This window comes from Rhincodon typus, chromosome 37, assembly GCF_021869965.1.
Source record: "Rhincodon typus isolate 14 chromosome 37, sRhiTyp1.1, whole genome shotgun sequence".
Classification (NCBI taxonomy): Eukaryota; Metazoa; Chordata; class Chondrichthyes; order Orectolobiformes; family Rhincodontidae; genus Rhincodon; species Rhincodon typus.
Window position 1 is genome coordinate 10,258,750 of NC_063368.1, and position 26,207 is coordinate 10,284,956.

The 26,207-nt window shown below is 41.5% G+C and overlaps 1 non-coding gene across 1 annotated transcript; it reads right to left on the reverse strand.

The window, feature by feature from the left end:
• Positions 1-21,145: 21,145 nt before the first annotated feature.
• LOC125487206 lies at positions 21,146-21,401 on the reverse strand. Its single transcript, XR_007265727.1, has one exon. It is a non-coding gene; the product is annotated as a small nucleolar RNA SNORA53 (small nucleolar RNA).
• Positions 21,402-26,207: the final 4,806 nt, after the last annotated feature.

A 26,207-nucleotide genomic window follows, 5' to 3' on the forward strand; every position in this document is an offset into this window, starting at 1 on the left:
AACTTTCTCTCTCCTTCTGGTAACTCCTCGACTGCTCCTCTAGTCGCTGCCTGACATTGGCCGGAGTCTCTGCAACGGGCCTCCACTGCCATCACTCCCGTGACTGCCGCTTCCAAGCTGAGCCATGGGCCGGGGATGGGTGGGCTCTGTATTTCCTGCTCCCCATCTGACGCTCCCCCAGATGCTGCTGCAAGTCCGCAGTCTCTCTATTTCAGCACCGAGGGGCGTTTATCTGTGCTGCAGAGTGACTCTGAGCGGCACCGATACGATGGGTTGAAGGGCATTTTTCTGTGACCAGCACAGACAGGATGATAGGAAGGGTTTAGAGGGATACGGGCCAAATGCAGGCAAATGGGAGTAGTTCAGTTTAGGAAACCTGGTTGGCATGGACCAGTTGGGCCGAAGAGTCTGTTTCCGTGTTGTATGACTCAATGAATAATGATACTCGCCAGCTCTTCTTTGAAAGTTTCCCTTCGTCATTCATCCATCGTCAGATCTTCTCTTTGCTAAAAGGAATTGTAAGAGAGATAAAAGTCATGTAGACCTGTCACCCGCTTGGTGGGTATCTACCTGGCTTCATCCCAATGCAGCAGCCACCAGGGCACCAATCCTTCCAGTACTACTAGCTTTTGGATACTGCCAGCTAATCCTACTCTTTTTGTTTCAGACGCTGAAAGACTGGCCAGCCTTCCTAACATTTCAGCTTTTGTGCCATTTTGAACAACCACTTTATGTGGAATTGACAGTTTCCCTCAACCCTCAAAAGGTGTTGACCAACAGAATCAGTGAGGAACACAATATATCCAGTCACTATGAGAAAGTCTTTGGTTGGAGAGACGATGGCCTCGTGGTATTATCATTGGACTGTTAATCCAGAGACCCAGATAATGTTCTGGGGACACAGGTTCGAATCCTGGCCATGGCAGATGGTGGAATTTGAATTCAATAAATACCTGAAATTAAGAACCGAATGATGACCTTGAATCCATTGTCGATTGTTGGGAAAAACCCACCTGGTTCACTAATATCCTTTAGGGAAGGAAACTGCCATCCTTACATGGTCTGGCCTACATGTGACTCCAGACCCACAGCAATGTGGTTGACTCATAACTGCCCTCTGGGCCATTTGGGATGGACAATAAATGCTGGCCTAGCCAGCGACGCCCTCATCCCGTGAATGAATAAAGAAAAAAAAAGTTAAATGTTTCAGTGAATAATGTTCAGAAAGTACGTGAGGTTGAAATCTTGAAAAATACTTGGGGGGAATCGTGTGGTAGATTAGATGGAGCTTGATGATGGCGATTATGTAAATAGACCTCTGGGGTGGGAAGTGTTGTCAATGTGACATCAGGGGTCATGTGTTGGAGTTCCAGTAAGATGTTGGACCCTATGTAAAAGGGGGCTTCCAGTTCTATAATGGTGGAATAATAAATATTCATTAATTGTTAGAAAGAAGTCTTGCCTGAGCTTTGTATCAACATTTGGAGAGCCTATGTGAGAATGCGATCAAACACCTCCCTCCCCTCACTGATTGTCTCCCTTTCTTTCTATTCACCCACACTTTCTTTCTTCGCCCACACACACACACACTCTCTCTTTTTTTTGTGAAGATGGGTCACACTTTTGTGTATTACCATCCTCGGGATCACTTTTGTCCCTGACTTCTCCTCCCAGTTTTCTTTCTTACCCTTTGTCCTGTAAGGAATCAAGAGCCTGGATTTTAAACAGTTACTGATTGTCTCCATCCCTCTCAGTGGTGAGCCAGCAGGATTGACTGTCTGCTTCTGTTTAGAAACTGCCCGAGTTTCATTCCATTCAAGTCACCGGAATGAGAATCAACAGGTTCTGTAACGATCTGCCCTGCTAGGTTATTAGCTGGCAAACAAGGCGACAAAATATCTATCACACATTGTTTCTTTGCATTTTTAAAACTAACCTTTTGAATACATGGTCTTTCATTTGACTGGGGCTGAAGGGCCTGTTTCCCTGCTGTATGACTCTATGACTCTACGGCAACAAGGGATGGTCAATAAAATGTCAGTACAGTCAGTGACGCCCATGTCCCATGAGTGAGTTTCTTTACCTGTGATACCAGCCGAGCCACATTTCGCCTTTAATTAATGTCAGTCCCTTTGTGGGAAACAAACAATCCTGAGGCAGGGTCTACATATCCATACATTCTTCTGTTGCCATGTAAGACAGAATTATCTGAGAATTTCCCTTGTCTGTCATTGCCTGTCAGAGCTCCCACCTACACATTAACTCTTTCTTTCACCTCTAGATTATGCTTCCAGCTGATTAAATATTTAAACACTGTTAAATGACCACAATCTCTAATCACAACCTCGCCCTCCCTATCATCAAATTCTCTCCCAGATTTTAACTATAGATACTGCATGCCTGATTGTAAACATGCAGCTGTGATCTAACACAATCCCATTTTTTGTTGTAGCAAAACCAGAAATTGCTGGCGAAACTCAACAGGTCTGGCAGCATTCTGTGGGGAAAAAGCAGAGTTAAATGTTTTTAGTCTGGTGACTCTTCATCAGAACTGAAACACTGGAGATCTGATGAAGAGTCACCTTACCTGAAAAGTTAACTCTGTTTCTGTGAGTTTCACTGGCAATTTCCAGTTTTATTTCAGATCTCCATCATCCCTTGTTTTATGTTATCACACTGGATCAAGACTACCACACACTTAACATTCTATTTCATTGTGAAGTTACAACCAGAGAAAGGAAAGAAAAGATTGCATTTATGTAGCACCAATCACAATTGCAGGATGTTCTAAGCGCTATATACATAAATAAGCACTTTACAAAGTATGATCACTGCTATAATGTAGGAGATGTCTATTTTTACACAACTGTCTCCCCCAAAAAACTCCAACATATTAATGGCCAGTCAATTTGTTTTTAGTTGAGGGGTGAGAATTGGTTGGGAGACTGAGAGAAGTTCTACTTGTAGGAATTTTGCCTTCTAGCTGATAAAGGCCTCAATTTGAAATATTGCACCTCCACCTCCCTCAAGGGTGCACATCACCAGACGAAGTTTGAAATAACTCCACAGAGGCCAGTATCCCATAAGCACGTCACCCTTTATTTGCACGTGGAAATTCCTTGACTCTGATCCAGGTTTCTCAGAGCCAGCTCTCAGAGTGAACAGAACCTCTGACATTTCTGTTTATATCTGTCAGCCAGGGCTCCCTGATTGGACCAGGTTAACAGCCCCAATCAGGGAACTCATATTCTATGAGGTCCACCTGGCTGACCTCGTTACAATCACTAGAGTTGAACCTATAAACTTTGGACTCAGAGGCACTGATTAAAAGCTGAAAACAACCAAACCGCTTTCAATAACATAGCTTTTAGGTGTCTTGAAATGGCTTTTTCTAGTCTGAGCATTTTACAGAAACACCAATTCTTGAACGGTCATTGATTCTAGACATAATGTGAGAAGATAAGGAGACACATTTCTCTGGAATATGACTGAAAGCAGCTTTGATCCCACACTTAGTCATACCCAATTGACTAAGCAGCTTTCTCAATAATACACACAGAAGAAGCTGGAAACATGCAGAAAAGAATCAGAAGTCACACGACACCAGGTTGTAGTCCAACAGGGTTATTTTAAATCACAAGCTTACGAAGCACTTCTCCTTCATCACTTAATGAAGGAGCAGTGCTCCGAAAGCTTGTGATTTCAAATAAAACATGTTAGATTATAAACTGGTGTCTTGTGACTTCTGACTTTGTCCATGCCAGTCCAACACCAGTACCTCTACATAGTGGCTTCTGTGGAAAGAGAGAGAGGGAGAGACTGACAAGGTTAACATATATAGTTTGTTGGCCTTTCTCTTTCTCGCTCTTCACAGATACTGCCAGACCTGTTCAGAACTTGCAGCACTTTCTGTTTCGATTTCAGTTTTACAGCATCCACAGTATTTCACATTAGCTTTCTCAGCACCCACTCACTGAAGACACACAATCTTCTTTCACAAGGTCTTCCTTTCTGTCTAATCTTACCTGTCCCATCTTCTTTAAACTGTGAAGAAAACCGTTTCAGCAAATCTTTTTCTTTGCTTTTTCTTGCTTCCTCCTGCACAAGGCTGGTCACATCAAAAGACAGAGTGTTAAATGGCTGCAGTTGTTAGCAATATCTGTAGAAGTAAACTCCTCCCTGTGACTGGAAAAGCTAACACACTTCATACCAATCTAATTAGCTCTGATGGTAGCTGCAATACCGCTGAGTCACAAGGTTGTGTGTTCAAGCCTTACCACAGGTCATAGGAGTGGACAATCTAGATCCGTATATGACTGCTATTTTAACAGAAATGCTGCCTTACAGAGGATACATGACACCAGAGATTGATTTAACATCACTGAAACATCCAGGAAGGCATTTATAAAATCCCTCACATCTTTCTCAATCAACCTGTTAAGAGATGCTCTTTGGAGGAGATGGGGCTTGAACCAGGCCCCTCTGGCTCAAAAGTACCACTGCACCACCAGAGCACTTTCTGAGCAGCTTTGAAACTCTCAAAAGAGACTTGGATGCATAAATGTGATGGAATGCTCCCCACTTGCCTGGATCAGTGCAGATCCAAACATTTTCATGAACTTGACACCATCTAGGACAAAGTAGCCCACTTGCTTGATACTGCATTCACCGCTATCAGCATTCCTGCCACCAACACTTAGACAGCATGGTTAAGAAAGTGTTTAGCATATTTGCCTTCATTGCTCAGACCTTTGAGAAAAGGAGTTAGGATGTTATGTTGAAGTTGTATAGGACATTGGTGAGGCCTCTTTTGGAGTAGTGTGTCCAGTTCTGGTCGCCCTGTTATAGGAAGGATATTATTAAACTGGATAGGCTTCAGAAGGGATTTACCAGGATGTTGCTGGGAATGGAAGGTCTGACTTATAAGGAGAGGCTGTATAGGCTGGGACTATTTTCACTGAAGCGTAGGAAGTTGAGACGTGACCTTATGAAGGTTTATAAAATAACGAGGAGTACAGATAAGATGAATGGCAGGTGTCTTTTCTTTAGGGTGGGGGATTTCAAGACTAGGAGGCATATTTTTATGGTGAGAGGAGAAAGATTTTAAAAAGACATGAAGGGCAATTTTTTTTAACACAGAGAGTGGTTTGTATGGAATGAACTTCCAAAGGAAGTGGTGGAATCAGGTACAGATGCAACATTTAAAATATATTTTGATAAGTACATGAATAAGAAATGTTTGGAGGGATATGGGCCAAGCACAGGTAGGTGGGACTAGTTTAGTTTGGGCTAATGTTCGGCAAGGACTAGTTGGACCAAATGATCTATTTCCATGCTGTATGACTATGACAACGCACAGTGGATAGCAGTGTGTACCATCTACAAGATGCACCATAACAACTCACCAAGACTCCTTCCAAACCTGTGACCACTATTACGTAAAAGAGCAGCAAATGCACAGGAACACCCACCACCATGCAGGATTTCCCCGTGTGCAACACATTATCTTGACTATATCACTGTTCTTGTCCACTGTCACTGGGTCAATATCCTGGGGCTCCCTTCCTAACAGTACCGTTTGTGAATCTAAGCTTCTTGGACCACAACAGTTCTAAAAGGCAGCTCGCCACCATTTTCCCCTGAATAATGAGGGATGGGCAATAAATACTGGGCTGATTCACTCATCCAGTGAATAAATAAAAAGTAAAACTGAAGCAGAAATTTTTGCAGGGCTAATGGGAAAGTGCAGGAGAGTGAGACTAATTGGATAGCTCTTTTAAAGAGCTAGCACAGACACAGAAGGGCTCAATGTGCTCCCTCTGTGCTTAATCGTTCCAAGACTTTGCTTTCTTGTGTGGCTGACTGGAGGCAGCTTGACTCCAGATTGTTGTGAGAAACAGCGATCACTGCCCAAATGTAACTGATTGACTACGGAGCATGGCGGGACTTCTTTAGGACAAGAAAGGTGCTACATAAATGCAAGATCTCCATACCAGTTAAGTTTACAAGTATATCGCCTGAAATTCCAGAAGGGGCCATTTGTGAGGGAGCTTTACAGAGACAAGACCAGATTAGCAGCTCCTTCATCACATCAGTATTTTAGTCACTCCCCAATCAGGCTTTGCTTGTTAATATTTCACTAGCCACATTGCTGTTTTCATAGAATCATAGAAGAGTTACAGAATCCTTACAGTGTGGAAGCAGGCCACTCGGCCCATCGAGTCCACACTGACCCTCCGAAGAGCACCCCATCCAGACCCACCCTTTATCCCATCCCTGCATTTCCCACCCCTGGACACTATGGGGCAACTTAGCACGGACAATCCACCCTAACCTGCACATCTTTGGACTGTGGGAGGAAACTGGAGCACCTGGTGGAAACCCACACACACACAGGGAGAATGTGCAAACTCCACACAGACAGTTGCCCTGGCGCTTTGAGGCAGCAGTGCTAACCACTGAGCCGCTGTGCTGCCCCTGGTGGTGGAAAAAATATTTTGCACAATTGTGTCTTTTTACTCTGTCACTACACATACACACAGCCAGGGGCGATTTGGGGAAAGTATAAGCACTATTGCTGGGACCCTTTGGGTGCAGTGGTAGTGTGGAGAAATTAATTAAAATAAAGAAGAAAAAGAAGAAAAACAAAATAAGGTAACGTGTACCTGATGCTACAATGCAATAAACTTCATCTTGTTTAAGACAATATCCTCTCCTCACTTGTGGTTTTCCTCTACCACTACAAACCAAGGAGCCCCCTAGAGCCAGTTAAAGAAAGAGGATGGTGGCATCACAGTACGCAACACAAGCTGGCATCACAGCCATACAGTGCAAGGCTTGTTTGGTAGATTATTACAGACATTACTAAATAAATTCTACTTTCTAAACATACCAAGTAATTCTCAGTTTATTACATTTCTAAACCATGCAATATTTTACACACTTCAATAAAAAATCATTCATGCCTTTCTGTTTTGCAGTTGTGAATTTTCTCCGATGACTTGGAATAGCAGAATGTTCAGTCACACAGACAGAAATTCCCTCTCCCCTAATATGTTATGATCCCAAATGTTTTATGGATTGCAGGCAGGGGAGAATGCCCAGTATTACCCATGATCCTGACACAAGGAGGTACATGCTGGGAAGTGAGGCTAACACACCACGGTTCTCCCTACGGATAGCAAGTTTCCACTCCATGCTTCGGAATCGAGTGAAAGGTAGTCAGTCTGCTGCTTGTACCCATGAGTTTTGTGCCCTGACTAAATTATCTGGCACCCCCTTCCCTTACAGCTTGTCTTTAAATAGTCTGAAGAGCAGACTTGGTTGGCCAGATGGAGCAGCAGACAACTGCAAAAGCTGAGGTGCGAATGTTAGGGAGGTGAAGAAAAATCAGGCTCAGTTCTCCCTTCTGTGCTGTGACCCCTGGAAGAATGTTGGCTCTCAAACAGGTCTGACCTATCTCCTGCACTTCAGCCCTCACCCCATCTTTTCCCTCCCACACAAGTGAAACGGTTTCCCTTGTCCTTACTTACCATCCCAGCAGCATCCACATCCAGATCATCAGCCGACATTTCCGCCACTTCCAGTGGGATGCCACCACCAGACATATATTCCCCTCCCCTCCCATGCCCACCTTCCGCAGGGACTGTTCCCTCTGGGACACCCTGGTCCACTCTTCCTTCACTCCAAACACCCCCACAGCCCCACGGCACCTTCCCTTGCAACTGCTGAAGATGTAACACCTTCCCATTTTCCTTCTTCCTCAGTATCCAAGGGCCCAAACATATCTTCCAGGTGAAGCAACACTTTACCTGCACTTCGCAGAATCTAGTCTACTGCATTCACTGCTCACAATGTGGTCTCCTCTGCATTGGGGAAACAAGGCAAAAACTGGGTGACTGCTTCACAAAACATCTCCATTCTGCCTGCAAAAATGACCCTGAGCATCCAGTTACCTGCCACTTTAACACACCACCCTGTTCCCTGGCCAACATCTCTGTCTCAGGCTCGCTGCAGTGTTCCAGTGAAGCTCAGCACAAGCTGGAAGAAGACCTCATTTTCCACTTGGGGACCCTGCAGCCCTCTGGACTCAATATCAAGTTCAATAATTTTAGGGCGTGTGCTCTCCCACGTTCTAGCCCCTTATTCCACACACAGATCTTGTTATCACACAGCCTGCTATTACACACTACCTATTGTTAGCCACTAACATTCTCCATTAACAGCTATTCATTCTCCTAGCCAGATCTTTATCCACTCCTTAGCCTGTCCAACTGCTCTTCTTTCTCTTTGCGCTCTATCTCTACCTATTGTTTACTCCTTACCCCCTCCCTCCATCCTATCTTCTGCATCTAAACCAACATTTTCCTAGCTACTATCTGTTCTGAGGAAGGGTCACTGGACCCAAAATGTTAACTCTGATTTCTGTTCACAGATACTGCCAGGTCTGCTGAACTTTTCCAGCAACTTCTGTTTTTATTCCTGGAGGAACATGCTGTGTGTGCAGTGCCAAAGGGTGAGGGAAGAACCAGACTCAGCTGTGATTCTACCCTCTAGGGCCTAAAGCTCACAGTGTGGGCTCCCCATGCAAAAGACAAGTTGGGTGAGATGCTTAAGCTGTTGAGTTTCACCCAAGTTGTAAGGATTATGGTGACACAGTGGCACTACTGCCTCAGAGCGCCACAGACTCAGGTTTGATTCCAGCCTTGGGTAACTGTCTGTGTGCAGTTTGCACAGTCTCCCTGTGGGGAGTGCTCCAGTTTCCTCCCACAATCCAAAGATGTGCAGGTTAGGGTGGATTGTCCATGCTAAATTGCCCATAGTGTTCAGGGATGTGCAGGCTAGGTGGGTTAGCCATGGGAAAAGCAGGGTTACAGAGATAGGATGGGTCTGGGTGGGATGCTGTTCAGAGGGTCAGTGCAGACTCAATGGGTTGAATGGCCTGCTTCCACACTGTAGGGATTCTATGATAAATGAACACCATTGGTGCTTACCTCACCATCATGCCTTGTGTATGTACCGAAGAACTAGGAGCAAGAGTAGCCTGCACCGCCATTTAATACAATCATTGCTGATCTGACCTTGTGCCTCATCTCCACTTTCCTGTGTATCCTCTTTAACCATTTAACTCATTACTATCTATCGCCCCTTAAATTTGTTCAGTGTAAATAACAGTATTACATGGCCTCTATTAGATTAGCTTCCTAAAAAAAAGTTTAGATTTGTTACACTGAATTCAAATATCATCTACCATGGTGGGATTTGAAACCATGTCCCTAGAATATTAACACAAGATATTCTAGATTACAAGCTCTGTGACATTACCACTACATCACCCCCAACTCAAAGTGGCCTGTGGTAAATCTAAAGGAGATCTTGTGGTGTTTGGCCCACATTGCCCTAAACTTTTCCTATTCATGTACCTGTCCAAATGTCTTTTAAATGTTGTAACTCTACCTCCGTCTATGACTTCCTCTGGCAGCTCATTCCACATACAAATCACTTGCGTGAAAAAATTATCCATCAGGTCCCTTTTAAATCTTTCTCCTCTCATCTTAAAAATATGCCCTCTCGTCTTGAAATCCCCCACCATAGGCAATAGACACTTGCCATTCACCTTGTCTATACCCTTCATGGTTTTATAAATCTCTGTAAGGTCATCCCACAGCCCCCTATGCTCCAGGAAAAAGTGTCAGCCTATCCACCCTCTCATTATAACTCAAACCTTTCATTCCTGGCAAAATCCTGTTAAATCTTTCTTTCGTTGTTTACAGTAAATATAATAGTAACTATACCCAGTCAGCCCACACTTGCTGAACTCACAGCACCATATCCAATATTAGCTGCAATTTCACAGTTGGACAAGAGTTGGTGGATAATCCTTGGTGTGAGAAGAATTGCACTGATAACAAATCTAGGCTTGTCACTCAGACTCCGTGTGGCACTCGTACATGTATTGGAACTAGATATATTAATGTACAGGGCCCTAGTATGTACAGATAGAAAGAGCGTGTAGGCGTGGCATGGTGGCTCAGTGACTAGCATTGCTGCCTCACAGCACCAGGGACCCAGGCTTGATTCCACCCTCAGGAGACTTTCTCCCTTTGGCTGCATGGGTTTCCTCTGGGTGCTCCAAATTCCTCTCACAGTCCAAAGGTTAGGTGGACTAGCCATGGAACATGCAGGCGTGGGTCTACTTGAAATGTTGTTTGGAGGGTTGATGTGGAGTCGATGGGCTAAATGGCCTGCTTCCACACTGTAGGGATTCTATGCACTGCACCTGTATTAACTCAACAAAACAGGTGACAGCTATTTTCTGCTTTAGTTCTCAGGCAAAGCCAGAGCTCTTGTGGTGCAGTGGTAGTGTCCCTAACTCTAAGGTAGGAGGTCTGGGTTCAGGTCCCACCTGCTCCAGTGATGCATTGTAAAGTCTCTGAAATGGTTGATCAAAAAAGAACATGAGTTCTTTCAGTGGAGTGGTAGTATCCTTACATCTAGCCCAGATTCAAGCCCTACCTGCTCCAGAGATGTGCAATAGCATCTCTGAATTCAGAAAATATCTGAGGGCAATACCTTCACTAATGAGAACCAACCTGCCTGGTGTAAAATTTAAACAAAGGCTGGTAGTTACCTATCAATCATCACAAATTGATGCATTTGTCTTGGCAATGCATCTACCCGTAGTACATTAGCTCACGAATCAGCACTCTCCCCTCAAACAGAATAAAGCCAGTTTTCGCCTCAAATTGATATCATTGCAAAATATTGTGACAAGTTCAAGGGAAAAAGCTTTGAGAAAATATTTCTTTACAATGATACTCAAATTCTTTACAACCAACTGATTCTATTGCTGTTGGAGAAATGCAGCAGCAGCAGTGGAGAAAGAGGAGAGAAATAGTATTGCATCAGTATGGCCTTTCTTTGATGACTTGCTGAGTTTCTCCAGCACTTTAGGACTATGTCAGTTATACTGCAACGTCAGTAAAATATATAGATTTATACTCAATATTGTGAGCCAAGTTAACAATTGAAATATTATTTTCCACGCTGGAGCTAGTTAAAATTCCAGTTGTGTCTTCCAGATAGCTGTTTGCATGGTAACTTTTACTCCAACTGAAGAAAAACGTTAGCAGTGTGACTGCATGTGAATCAGCTGACTGTGGGGTGGTTTGTTCTCTGTGTTTACGTGTATTTTTACATCAGGTTGCGGATATAAACTTCACACTACACATTGCTCCAAATAAATTCAAACACCACACTCTTACACCTTCTTCTCCTAGCCCCTAACTGTTCCACTTATGAACTATCCTTCCTTAAGTCCCTCCCCCAATTTAACTTTCAACCCTTTTAAAAATCCAAAATTTAGTACAGCAATTACCACTTCCATTTCTGGTCAGGTTTTATGCTTAATGTGGTTAATATCACTATGCATGGACACTACCTCCCATTCTAGACTTTTAAAATCTGTTGGTAACGAGGGCCGAAAGTTTGTAGCTTTAAAGGTAACTTTGTTAAAGTAATGGATTAACAAGCATGCGAGGGATAGCTAGAAGTGAACCTAGGCAGTTTTTGCAGTGGGATGGAATTGTATTCTAATCACTCTACTTTCTGACATTGGAGCGGGGGCTGGAATGAATGGGGTGGGGGGTGGGGAGGTGAAGACATTAGGATTGGACAAATTAAATCGTCCCAGTAGTGTTGGCCTCTCAACGTACACATGGTGCCTGTGAAACGCTGACTCCCACGTTTTAAACCAAGTTTAGCCCTACAGCTATTTTCAATATTCAAATCCAATAAAACGAACTTGCAAGCAAATAGTAGCACAAGTTTACGTTAAGGTAATTATTAACATTGCACAAAATAAGTTTTAGCATCATATTTTTGTTACAGTTAGATTTTGTATACTCTTCTTTCATGGGATTTGAGTTTCACTGAGACAGCTGGTATTTGCCCATCCTCAATTGTCTTTGACTGGAGTGTCTCGGTCAACTATTTAAGTTACAACTAGTTGAGAGTGAACCAAATTGCTGTGGGCCTGGCTTCACTCATAGGCCAGGCTACCGTCTTTCTGCTGTCAGGGAACCACAGGGGTTTTTTACAAAAATTGATACTAGCTATTATGGTCACCTTCAGGTGCACAGTTCTCTGAAAGTGGAGTGCCAGGTAGACAAGGCAGTGAAGAAGGCTTTTGGCACACTGGCCTTCCATCAGTCAGGGCATTGAGTATAGAAGTTGGGATGCTATGTTGCAGTTGTACAGGACTTTGGTGATGCCGCACTTGGAGTATTGTGTTCAGTTTCAGTCACCATTCTACAGGAAGGATGTTATTAAACTGGAAAGAGTGCAGGAGACTTTTACAAGGATGTTGGCAGGACTCAAGGAGTTGTGTTATAGGGAGAGGTTGGACAAGCTAGGACTTTTTTCTTAACAGCATAGGAGACTCCAGAAGGATCTCACAGAAGTGTATAATCATGAGAGGGCATGGATAGGGCAAATGCAATAAGTCTTTGTCCCAGGGTTTGGGAATCAAGGACTAGAAGTTTAAAGTAAGAGGGGAAAGAATACATGGGGACGTTAAGAGCAACTTTTTTTATACAAGAGGAGGTACGCATATGCGATGAGTTGCCAGAAGTGGTTGAGGTGGGTACTTTAATAACGTTTAAAAGACATTTGGACATATACATCAATAGCAAAGGTTGAGAAGGATTTGGGCCAAGTGCAGGGAAATGGGGTTAGCATGAATTGAAATTTTTGTTGGCATGCATCAGTTTGGGCCAAAGGGCCTGTCTCCGTTCTGTAGGCCTCTACGACCATGACTATGACTAGTTTTAATATTTCAGATTTGTGCCCAGAGCATTAGACTGGGTCTTTGGATCACCAGCCCCTCACTTATTTCGCAATCTAAAAGGGACTCGTATAGATGTCTTTAGAAAGTCCAAAATCAGTCCATAACTACAGTAAATCCGCTGCATCGGTGAGTCCATGACTCAATTTTTGATGCAGATAGGCAAATTCTTAAGTAGCAACAAAATTCAACATCTGTGGGCAAACATGCAATTTTTAAACAAGCTCCACACTCACGAATTTCCTTATTTGCTGGGGATTCTGAATGGAGAAGCACACAAAATAATGGCACATATTTAAATTTAAAAACAAAATTCTATAAATCCAAAATAGTTGCTTGATACCTGAAGTCAGGCTGACATCATCTGTGGAGAGAGACAGATCTAAAGTTCGGAGTCCAACATGACTATTTGTCAGACTTGAAACAGCTTTTATTCTGTTGACTAATTGGAACAGAAGGGGTGGTCTCCCAGAGCAAAAAGCAAGGGGAGTACAAACAGTAGTAGAGGATAGATACAACTTACGAATAAGTGTTAATAGCAGAAAATAGGTTAGCTCAGTTGAGAGCAAACCCATGCAGATAATACATGGTGGTGGAGTGATCAAAACAAGGATAGCATTCATGGTCTGAAGTTGTTGGGCTTAAATGTTGCTATCGTTTACCTATCCTTGCTCTTTAGAACAGCTTGGTGCTGTAAAAATGAGCCTAACCTCCCATTTCAATACACTATCTTGCTCACATTTCCAGCCAAGACCTACTGCAATATACCAGCGAAGCTCCACAAGCTGGAAGAACAGCTCCTCATTTTTCACTTATGCAAGTTACCACCTGCAGGACTCAACATTGAAGTGTCATATTTGACTCAAAATATTAATGGTTTCGTTCGTAATAAATGGTGCCAGACAGTTTCTCCAGTATTCAAAATACTTGGTTTTTACTTATCAAAACCCCATGTTGACTGTACATTTCTAAGTCAGGTATCCTGTGTCTCAGAGTTGATTCTAATTGGCCAAACAATGAAGTCGGAGTGACTGGATTAGAATTATTTGCACAACTCTTTTGCAATTCTTAAGCAATGATACAATGATTGCAGAACTCCTGTTCTCTGGTGCATCACCTGTATCTAGCAAGGATTTTCAGTTCCCTTTAACTTCTCGGGATACAATCTTTCCAGTTTCTTCAAGGCTGTCACTTCTGCTAGTCCTTCCTCTTGCATAATGCATATTGTATTTAATATGTAACTTGTACATCTGATAGACCCTACTCTTTCCTTATCTTCATGCTCTTAAGATATTCAAAATGCTTATTTTCCCTCGATCTTGCCTCCCAATACATTCTCAACCCTTCATACTTTCCTTTTGTATTTTACTCCTGTACTTTATTTCAAGCTTTCTACAGTATACATTTCTAGGACTGCCATAAGCTTTCCATTTTAGCACACTTCTAGAGAACCAGGGAACTGATTGAACTAGATGGCACCAGAACAGTAGGTAGTGTTTGGGCTGGTTGGAGTTTGTCCATGCCAGGCTGGTGGCATTATTCTCTCTACGTACTTTGTCTTTTCTTCAACTTAAAGGCTGGAACGGTTTTGGCAGAGTGGTGGCTGCAGTGCTAGTGGCATGGACCAGGACTCCTGGCAGCAACAGTGCCCAGACCCTGGACTACTGGCAGCAGTAGGCCCAGATAGGACTCTTGGTGGTGAAAACAGCAGAGCCAGGGTCTCCTAAGTATTAGCGTCATTGTTGCTGTTCACGGAGAAGTCTCCTTGAGCACAGAACACTTTGCAGCGCTTGGAGACTCCAATTTTAACAGAAGCTGAACTCTTAAGTAATTTTAAGTGGGTGCATCTATACCGATTTGCGAAGGTAGTTGAAAAGAATACAGGGGTCACACAACAGAAGCTATGGCAAGAAAATTACTAATTGCGGGGGGTGGGGGCTACTGTAAGATGATACAGAAGTTATGTAATGTAATTATTTTAAATAGTGTACAAATAATATTATTAATGAAGATATTTTTTCCATTATTCAAATCAAGTTTTTTTGAAAAAGTAAACAGATATGGAACACAAACTTTTAGCCTGAACCTGAAGGAAAACTTGATGACAAAGGTGCAACTACTGAACAGGCTACACATCCTCAAGGAGGAGTGTCAATCTAATAAGCTCAAAATTATGAAGGGGGTTGATAGAATGCAAAGAAAACAGAACAAATGGATCACGTATAGAGATAGTAGGAACTGCAGATGCTGGAGAATCCGAGACTAGGTGAAGAGCTGGATGAACACAGCAGGCTAAGCAGCATCATAGGAGCAGAAAGGCTGACGTTTCGGGCCTAGACCCTTCATCAGCTTTCCACTTTGCATCAGTGCTGCTTAAATGAAGAGGCTGTACAAACTGTCATGACCCTTTTGAAAATAATATGTTGCTGCATTATTTGATCCCCACTCCAAGTAACAATTCTACACTGCTGTGAACCCTATACAATCGGCAGTGTCTAATTTACCTAAATTACTACAGTACCAGAAAATAAGTTCATCATACAGTGAAATTTGAGCTGCAGAAGAGATGTCAAATTTTACATGCTGCAGCATGAAGTGAAAACACTAAGCAGTAGAGATTAGAGGCCATTCTTCACTTTCCCCATAGTGCCACCCCAGGTACACAGGTAGGACAAATCCCCAGTAAAATTAGTTAAAAAGTAAACTTTGACAATATGCTTCAAAAGAGCAGAGACCCTTCTGCTTAATGGTGAAACAAAAAATGCAATAAAGATGAATAAATTCCAAGTCAACTGTTGCAAAAGAGGTGTCATAACCTGGTGATTTAAAGCTTTTCTAAGTATGCAGCCAGAACCTCCTGACTGTGGTACTTTGCCCTGACAATACAAAAGGAATCCAGATGGATCAGGTTTGCAGAGATTTCTGGATGAACTGAACCCTGTTCACCTGGAACTGGGCTTTGGCCCCCAAATACCAGACCCTGCCTTAGGATCCAGAGCCCCAAAATCTGGCCTCCCTACTTGCTCTTCAAATCAACATGTAGAAGTTTCCTGCATCGGCTGTTGCTACACGCTTTCCAGTTCCTCACTTCTGTTTGTTGCTTGGATATGCCTTGGAAAATTATCCTACGTTCTGGTGGTGGTGATCCTCAGTGGAGAGCTCTCCAGATGGGGATTCTTCCTTTTTTAATCAGGAATCTGGGATAGTTTTGGATGCAGCAGCCCCATGCAATAAAGTTAGTTCCCTGGCACCGGTGAGCATAATGTTTTTGTGGCCTGTGGGAAAAGGTTTTCCACATTTAAGTTAAGCTGCTCGCATTTGTAGCCTTTTTAAAAGGATTTTTGCTGCACTTTAGCCTCATGCTCCTAATTTATGGCACCCTGTGCAGTGTGAGCAGTTTGGAGGGTCTCTGTGTAGGCCTGGCCAAAGTGGCCATCAACAGGTTCAGGCAGCAGGCCATGGTACTTGACTGTCTGCGCTTTATATTGACAGCTTTAAAAAAACCTTTAGAGACCAGTGGGCATTGCCAGCTTGGGTGTATCACTGCCCTGGATGACAGTTTGATTTGATTTTGATAATTCTTTGTAAACCGATTGTTTTAGTGCCCCAGTAGGGGTTGTTTCACTCGAGTGTCTGGAAACATACATAAAAAACAACAGGCAAGCTCCAAACCTCCAATTACACACAAACCCAGGTTCCACAAGATCAAAAACCAGTCCAACACTGCCCAATTCAGGGATCTTCAATTAATAGTTTTAAACCACAGTAATGGAGTTTGATTTTAGGTTAACAGACTTACAAAAATTAATAGAGACAAGAAATTCCTGACTTTAATGCAATTTGAAGAAATAGGCAACTACATAATTTTCACCACTTTTTAAATTTTTATACAGAAATAGTACAATAAACTCACTGTATCTGCCACTGCTGGAATTAGCAAGTTGGGGCAGAAGATCAAAGTTAGTAAGTTATGGCAGCTTTAAAACAGGAGAAACTTGTAGTTGAGCCAATGGACAATTTCAATTAAGTTTTGGAAATGGACAGAGAACGTGTGAGTCGCACTAGAAAATTTCTAGGAAAACCTTCCAACATAAGCACAAAGTTTGGCTGATTCCATTTGTTTAGAGAACCTGAGTTTTAATTCGTGGTCAGGAAAGTGGAATGGGACTCCAACAGCAGTACAGGATTTCAACTTTAGTGGGTATCAGTCCGTAGGGTTACACAATTTTCAGCATTAACTAGGCACATTTCAAAGAGAAACCATTATTTGTTACTTCTGGACAACCCACACACAAATCATATTTTGATTTTAAAATATTCCATTAAGGGCAATGACTTATGACAACAGTAAGGTAGTTCACACCATCTCAAGTTGCTAATTAGAATTCTAAGAAACACTCATGAATTACAATATGGATGGTCACACAACAGAAGCAGTATTTGCAACTGTCATTTGTAAAGAGGAGCAATGACAGGCCTGTCAAGTAACTTAAACAGGATAAAACCCGAAGACTGCATTGCAAGAATTAATACATTTCCAGCAATGTCTACAGTGCACTTGCTTGAATGCACCTTTCCAGAACTTTTTCTGAAATGGAGTTTGCTCCAAAACGCCGATGGAATATTATTGGTCATGTGTCTGCAATGACCCAGCTATCATCCTTCAAACAAAGGCAGTGCTTCACATTAAATTTACCCATTCCTTCAGCCTCTAACACAAGGTAGAATTTCTAGCAATTCAAAATTTCATGAAGGTATCATTTTTTCTGAAACTATTCAGTGGGGGAAAGGATGAGTAATTTGCTGGTCTTTCCATTCACTCAAGCTTGATGAAATGAGACAAAAAGAGTTGGTGGTGGCAAGGGGGAGAAACTAAACAGCTGTCAAGCTTCCCTAAATATTTTCTCCCCTCCAAGTATAACAGCCCACTGCTGTTCAACAACATAATTTGGACTTTGGAATTGGAATCATGTCAAGTGAGGGATGGGCATAAACCTTCTGCCTCACTATTCATGCACAATATTGCTTTTCTTCTATTTCCTTCACATTTAGTTTAGAATAATTCATCAATTCATACAAAAGAGACAGACTTGTGTCAAAATTTATAAATGGAAAACCAAGTCAGTGCATAAAAGGTCCCTGCAGAGCATTGACATATTGCCTTCTAATGGCATTAAACACTTCCAAATGACCTTTTAAGTCACAATAGACCACTATCTGGGCAGAATTCAGTTGAATTGCGGCCCCCAAAAGGACTAACTTGAAACTTCATGGTCAAAGGAATAATTATACACCAAATATGGCTTTGTTCTTTGGCATTCACTGCTTTTCTTCATTGAAGAGAAGACAGCCTCCATTCAGCTAGAATCCACAATTATTCCCAGCTATGAAGAGTCCTGCTACAAAGTCCTTCATGGTCTACACAGTGAAAGATAAGCCAGTAGTTTCAATGGACTGCTCATCTGTTTTTTTTTTTGAGTCTTCATTGAGGTGTTCCACTGGGACTGAAAGATATCAAATCCTGAAGAGGCACTTGAAGTGGAAGCATATGTCTGTCTCCTGTCCCAACCATTGTTTCAAAGGGGCTCATACAATTTTCTGCAGGTTGCTTAAAAAAATACAGAAGAATGGTTAAACTTTGATCAACTTACATTCATTAAATAAGTTTAAAAACATGTTCAAAGTTGGATGACTAAAGAAGTTCATGACCTTAAAGTTTTAAAAGTAAATGAGATTTGCGGTCGAAATCAAATTGTAGGAATAATACATATGGAGCACAAAGACAGCCACCAGAAAAATCAAACTCCGAATACAAAAGTGAAAATCTTGCCATGTAAGAGGTAAAATATAACCACCTCCATTTCAAAAACGCACTTGGGAGAATCCCATTCAGATACCGAGCGAATGGTGAGAATTCTCAGTAACATCTTCCAGGCTCAGGTTCAAAACAGTAACCTGGACAAGTTACTCAATCACACAATGGTCGCCAAGGCACTCTGCACAGCCAAAAAAAAAAGGACGACAACTAATGATGGGAGGAACGTTAACAGTATGTTAGAGGGCAGATGAATATTCAGGCCTTGGAGCTTCTTCTGCCACTCAACTAGGTCGTGGCTGATCTGTATCTTAATTCCATTTATCCACCTTGGTTCAATAACCCTCCAAATCCTAATCTCAATAAAATCTATCCCTCCTTTCTCTGGATTCCTCTACCAGAGGATATATTTTATTTCCAGGAGAATAGAACTCCAGACTAAAACTGACCTCTTAATAGAAATGGGCCAAAAAGAGGAAAGAGAATGAAGTCAGACATAATGCTGAATATTGCAGAGCTGTAGCGAATAAAAGGAGTAATCCATGGCTGCAAGTCAAAGGAAATTCTGGAAAGCAAAGGGATCAAATATGGAATAGTGGGGAGAAATATGTATTGTTTAAGGATGAATATGTACAGGCTAAGTTACGATAAATGAGAATTTAAGTGAAAATTATCTATGCACCAACAATACTTCACGGCAAGATTATAGTTTTAAAGAGGGAAGAGCTTTCAAAGGATGGAAAATAGCAACAATCCAGGCCAGACTTGTACTTGATAACTTATCACAACTGACTTGTAGAGGTGTGAAAGTAAAAATCACTGCAGACATTTTCTTACCACATTATGGAGAACAGCTCCTGCAACCAACAGGTCATTAACTGAACCAAATGATGGAGTTTGCGTGACTGAAATCGAAGTGGGAGTCACAGCTAAGGAAGAGGACAAAGTAAACAAAAAATCAGGAGCAATATAAACCAAAGATAAATACCTTGCAAGTCCTGCCTCCTAGCGGGTACAGATAAAATGTGCCCCTGACAGCAATAGTACTCAGTCTATTAGATTAATGGCATTTATTTTGTCATCAATTGGAGCCGTAGTAGGTTTTTGCTTGTCTGCTTGTTAGACAAAAGGACCATCTGGAGAGATGAATTTGCACATTAGACAGTAGCTGAATTCTGTACAAACTTGAGTCATTATGACAAAATGAGTCATTAAGCTCTTTGCAACTTAAAGTTAAATATTAAAATCCATTCTGGTTAATCAATCACAATCCCTTCGCTACCTTACACCATGAAGTACTTGGTTGAACAATCACCTAAGACGACAATCAGAACTGGCTACGTGTCATTGAGCCTAATGTTGCAAAAGAGCTAAATTAAAGCTAATGAAATAGATCTGACAAGTTCACTGAAGCACAGCAGGTTAATGAACTTAGATATTGAGAGGTCAATGTTCACATCAGCCAGTGCAGAAAAAAGTTCATGTTTCTTTCAACAGAGAAGTCACTACAACATTGCATTAGGATTTAAGTAGCATGTAAGTACTGGCAGTATAAAAGAAATGAAAAACTCAAATTTTAAGACAAACTCAAGTGAATTAAAAGATCGCAAAAGATAGTTTCAATTGTCACTACATAAGTTCTTCCGGATATTGTCTAGGTCCAACCATCTTTAAAATGCTTCAACAACCTTTTATCAAAAAAATCAAAGATACTTACTGACGATTGCGTTTAGTCCCATTCGCAAATCCTCTGATACTGAATCAGTAAGAGCCACTATGTAGCAAGACAGACAGCATTCATACTTGGGCTGATCAGTGGTAAACGACAATCATGTCAGACAATGATAGCCTCCAATGACAACATTTAACTATCCTCTTTTGGCATTACCATTTCTGAAATCCATTGTCAGTAACTTTCTGGGAGGGTCACCACTGACCAGAAACTTAACTAACCTCGTAATACAATACTCTGGCCCCAGGAATAAGTGACCGACTGAAAACTCTGCACAAGTCAGCAACGTGATGGAACTCACCACTTGTGCAGTGCAGTTTCAGCACGAAATTCAACATCATCCAGAGCAAGGAGTTGCTTAACCATTACCCTGTCCAGTACCTTATATACCACATGGAGAAGTGATGGTGTGGTGGTAATGTCACTGGACTAGTAACTCAGAACCCCAGGTTAATATTCTGGGGACATGGGTTTGAATTTCACCTTGGCAGATAATGCAATTTCAATTCAGTTAAAAACCGAGTGTAATGGTGACCATGTAACAGGGTTCACTGTCATTAATCCCATCCAATTTACTAACATCCTTAACATCTGGTTAACATGTAACTCTACATCCAAAGCAATGTGGTTGTTTCTCAACTGCCTGACAGGCATTAAATGTTGGTCTAGACACTATAGTCAATTGAACAAAAATTCACTCCCTTCATTGGCTGCAAAGCATACCATCTACAAGATTCAGGTGACTTTTAAAAAGCATGTCCACACAGCAGCAAGGTCCTGATGGCAGAAAACAACCTAGAATAAAAGGTCATTCACATCAGAACAGAGAAACTACTATGCAGGTATATCACTCTTACACACCAATGACTCAAGCACCTTCAACAGTACAACCAATGAAGTTGATGAATGTAACCTGCCAACTCACCAGAGAACCCAACACCAGGGTGCAGAGGGATCTTCTAGTAAAGCAGAACAGATACATCCTGAAAGGTGGATCTAAGGAGTGTGTTTGTTTCTAAAAACACTGTGCCAAGCCTTGAACAGCACCTTCGAAACCTAACAACTCTACTACCTAGAAGGACAGGGGAAGCAAATGCATAGGAATACCACCTATAAACTCCAAGTAACACACCAGCTCGACTAGGAATTATATTCGCCATTCCTTCACTGTCACTGGGTCAAAACCCAGAAATCCCTGGTGCACTTTCACCAAATGGACTGCAGTAGCTCAAGGTGGTTCACAACTATCTTTAACTAGGAATTAGGGATGAAGTCAAATACCAGACTTCCCAAAATTCTATGAACAAAAGGTACAAACAAACAACTGGTATTTCAAACTGTTCCATATCATCTTTAGAAAACTGAAGACAGTTAGGTCTGCTCTGTTAAGAACCAACTGATCAAGGGACAAATGTTGCAGTTTGATCTTATTCAAAAATGGTACAACCAAGTTATCTGGGTCATATACTTTGAAGGTGCACCAGGGCCTGCCAAGGTCTAACAAGACTACATTACTTCCTTTACTTAGATTAAAAGCTGTATAATGGCATTCAGTTGCTAAGCACAATTACCAGAGTTGAATGAAGACCATGAAGGTGTCATAGTTCAAGCAATCCAAGCTAGTGAAGCAGGTCCTCAGAGGCTTTCAGCAAACAAATTAGTTTCCACAAAAGTCCAAGGTGGATGTGAACTGGGCAGAACTTGTTGGCTATGGCACCTCATCTACCAATTGAAGATACTGAAACTAGAGCCGCTCATGAGTAATTGCACAGTACCTGAGAGCATCCACAACTAAAGTATGGACAGTTAATATTTTTGGTTCTGACTTTACTATGGACTACAGATAAATGGAAATATAAACTAAAAAAAAAGTAAGTCTGGAATGCTTTACTGCAGAGAAAGTTACTTTGTTTTAAAAAAGGAAGCAAAAACGGTGGAACTATATGGTGTCCCTTTGCTGGAACTGGATTTGCTATCTTGCCCCCTTAGACCCATTTGCCAGCATTTGGCCCATATCACTCTAAACCCTTCCTATTCATATATCCACCCAAATGCTTTTTAAATGTTGTAATTGCAACACACTCCTCCACTTTCTTTGACAGTTCATTCCATGCACACACACCACCCTCTGTGTGGAAAATGTTGCCCCTCAAGTCCCTTTTAAATCTTTTCCCTCTCACCTTGAATCTATGCCCCCTAGTTTTGGACTCCCCCACCTGGGGAGAAGATCTTGTCTGCTTACCCTATCCATGACCCTCATGATTTTATAAACCTCTAAAAAGTCACCCCCCTCAGCCTCTGATACTCCAGGGAAAATAGCCCCAGTCCATTCAACTTCTCCTTATAGCTCAAAACCTCCAACCCTGGCAACATCCTTGTAAATCTTTTCTGAACCCTTTCAAGTTTCACAACATTCTTCCTATAGTAGGGAGACCAGAATTACACACAGTATTACAAAAGTGGCCTAACCAATGTCCCGTATAGCTGCAATATGACCTCCCAACTCCTATTCTCAATGCACTGACCAATAAAGGCAAGCATACCTAACACCTTCTTCACTATCCTATCTACCTGAGACTCCACTTTCAAGGGACTATCAATCTGCACTCCAAGATCTTTGTTCAGCAACACTCCCCAGAACCTTACCATTAAGTAGATAAAGTCCTGCCCTAATTTACCTCTCCAAAATGCAGCACCTCACATTTACCTAAATTAAACTACATATGGCTCTCAGCCCATCCGATCAAGATGCCATTGTACTCTGAGGTAACCTTCTTCGCTGTCCACTACACCTCCAATTTTGAGGTCATCTGCAAACTTACTAGCCCTATGTTGTGTTCACATCCAAATCATTTATATAAATGACAAAAAGCAGTGGACCCAGCTCCAATCCTTGTGGCACATCACTGGTCACAGGACTCCAGTCTGAAAAGTAACTCCCAACCACCACCTTCTGTGTTCTACCTTTGAGCCAATCCTGTATTCAAATTGTGAATGATGTGTTTTGGGATTTAAAGGGGGTGTTGCTTTGATTTGTAGAGCCTGTTTTGCTATGTTAGAGAATAAGCTTTTTCATCATAAGTTTTTGTTTATAGTTCAATGATGAAATCTGCACAAACTTCTATTATCTCAGAAAGCAGTCAGTCATTATACATCCAAGGGATCAAGTTGGTCACACATCATGTGTCGTATTGGAATTTCAAATAAATGTTGAAATATTAATCTCAGAAGACAGATTCTGCAAAATATTTTGTCCTATCAGTTCTAGCTAGATTTGAATTGAAATCAGATGCACGAGGATAATTTGTTCTTATTTTCACAAATTAGTTCAGAAACAAAGTACATATCAGGTAAACAAGATAATCTTCACAAGCTAATTTGAAAAATCTAGGGAAGTTCCAGGGACAAGGTATGCTGCATAGGATAAAACGTAACAGTTGCAAATATGTACTTACGAGTTTACTGCTCAAATAGTTAAGTTATGGTATCGACAGGTCAGGACAATTGCAGTTTTCAGGGCAAGTGAAGTCTAAATTTCACTTCATAAAGTATGCTGTATAATAAATGTGCATTGGACAACTTCCTAAACATGATGCTCAAATTAGTTCAACAGACAAAACAGATTTTACTAATATCATTCTAACTTTTTCTCCATTTAAAGACCAATTCCCAAGTCAGTTTATGCATATTAGGAGTGAGAGGGTAGTTAGGAAAAGGGGAAGTCCACTCATTGCTGGGATCTCTATTGCTTTGGGAAGTTGGATGGAGAAATGGCAGAGTTTTCCAGCAGATTATGCAACAATTTCACTTACCTAAAATGTTGGTCTGTTGAAGCACCTCTTGTGGAATTGATTGGGCACCAGTTGAAGATTGCTGACTCACTGGACTCTTCATTTCCACATCATCATAACCCAGTGGAGATGACGAAAACGCTGATCTTCCATTATAGTATGGGGAATTTTTGGTGCAAATGGATGTAGCATCACATCCATCATGGAATGGAGATTTCAGCACCTGTGGTAGGTTGGAGACAGAGCTTCTGGGCTGGAGATACTTTGCAAAGTCTAATGAAGTATTCACCTAGGGAACACAAAAATACTTGAATCTTCCTTAAATAATTAACCCCTCCCAGACACTGGGAAGCCTCCATAACTAGTATTATTAAGAACAGACTATGGTAACAAAAGCTGCATGAAGTGGCTCCATTTCCATCCCTTTTCTGAAAGTAGAGAATGATTTTACCTAACCAAAACCATGAAGTTCAGGCTCTCAAAGTAACATACCCTTGCTCATCAAGATTAAAGATATGGCCAAACGTCTGCACACAATGTTCATATTCAAACCTGGTTCCCATGTCCCTCTTCCAGGCTGACTCTGATGTAATTAGCAATCAATTTTCCTGGTTCAATAGCTAACTGTGGCTAATTATTCCATGCCCTGACAGGACATTTTCCATTCAGCAAAAGACTGTTTACCTTCTATATCAACTCTTGGTAACCTCAACCAAGGGAAGAGCAACTTATTTCCAGCCCTCTAATGCCAAATTTTCAGTAAGTGGCACTGTGCAGATCCTCCATAAATCCATTCAGTTAGTAGAGTTGATCATCTTTGAGACTGGATTATAATGCGAAAATTTCAAGCTTAGTCAAGAAATAGTCAAGAGATTGATCTTACCTCATCATGTCCCTTCTGGAGAAGAGTGTCTTGTCCTGTGCTGAAGGAGAGGAAACACTTATTAGAAATCACACAAGGGGAGAAATTATGCATGCATTGAACAGGTGGCACGTTTACTCCTTAAGCAGATTTCTTTTCTTAATTTTCAAATACTTTAAACTGCTGGGTTCTCTCCACACAGCAGATAAGTTGAGAGATGTAAAGACAATTCTGCTCTCTGCTCTCAGGACAGCATTTAAAATAAGTGCTATTACACATGCATCAGAGCATCTCAACCCAAAATTAATGTTAAAAATTTAAGGAATCTAATATTAGACTTGGAAACAATATGATAACTATAACCTAATAGGTCAATTTACAAGGCTGAAACAAACTGACAAAGTTCGTATATTTGGATATCCAAGCCACAAAATGCATCTGTCACCCATTAATGTAGTGGAGGGTTTTTGGTAACAAGTTAATTTCTTTGGGCATCATTGACCAAGACTAACCAGGCCAAAATATTCCCTTACCATCAGTTCCAGAGATGCAGCTGGGAACAGTAGCCTCTAAAATATCCATTCATTTTTGATTAATACACAAGAAAAGGGCAAGAATGTAAACCAGCTGTTATCCCCAACTCAAAAGAACACTGGCTCCAGCGATACACTCTGCAATAAATCAGTTCAGTAACATTCTATACAAAGGCCACTCAGACCAACTTGTTTAAAAAGAGGAAAATCGAGAATACTTTTAGTTCAAAGTAACCTTCATCTACACTAGAACTTCAAATCAGGTGGTGTTCCTGGATAGAAGATTTTGAAAGAAAATAAACCTAACAACCATTGTTAACTGAACAACTCTGGATAACAAACAGCCCATACACAATCCCGGTTACCCCATTCATTCGGATAGACGTCAGTGTTTGAGACTGCCTGCAGTTTAAAAAAAATGCCTTCTAACCCAAAACGTTACCACCAGTCTGGCTTCTACAGCCATTAAGTGACAATATTTTCAAAGGAAAAAAAAAAGTGTCACAGGGTAAAAATTAAAAATCACCACACAAAACAGCTTCCTTATTGCAAATAGTTTAAATAGGCATTCCTAAAATTTTTAAAATGTTGAGAAACAGCTACTTGAAGCATGGAAAAATTTACAGTAAA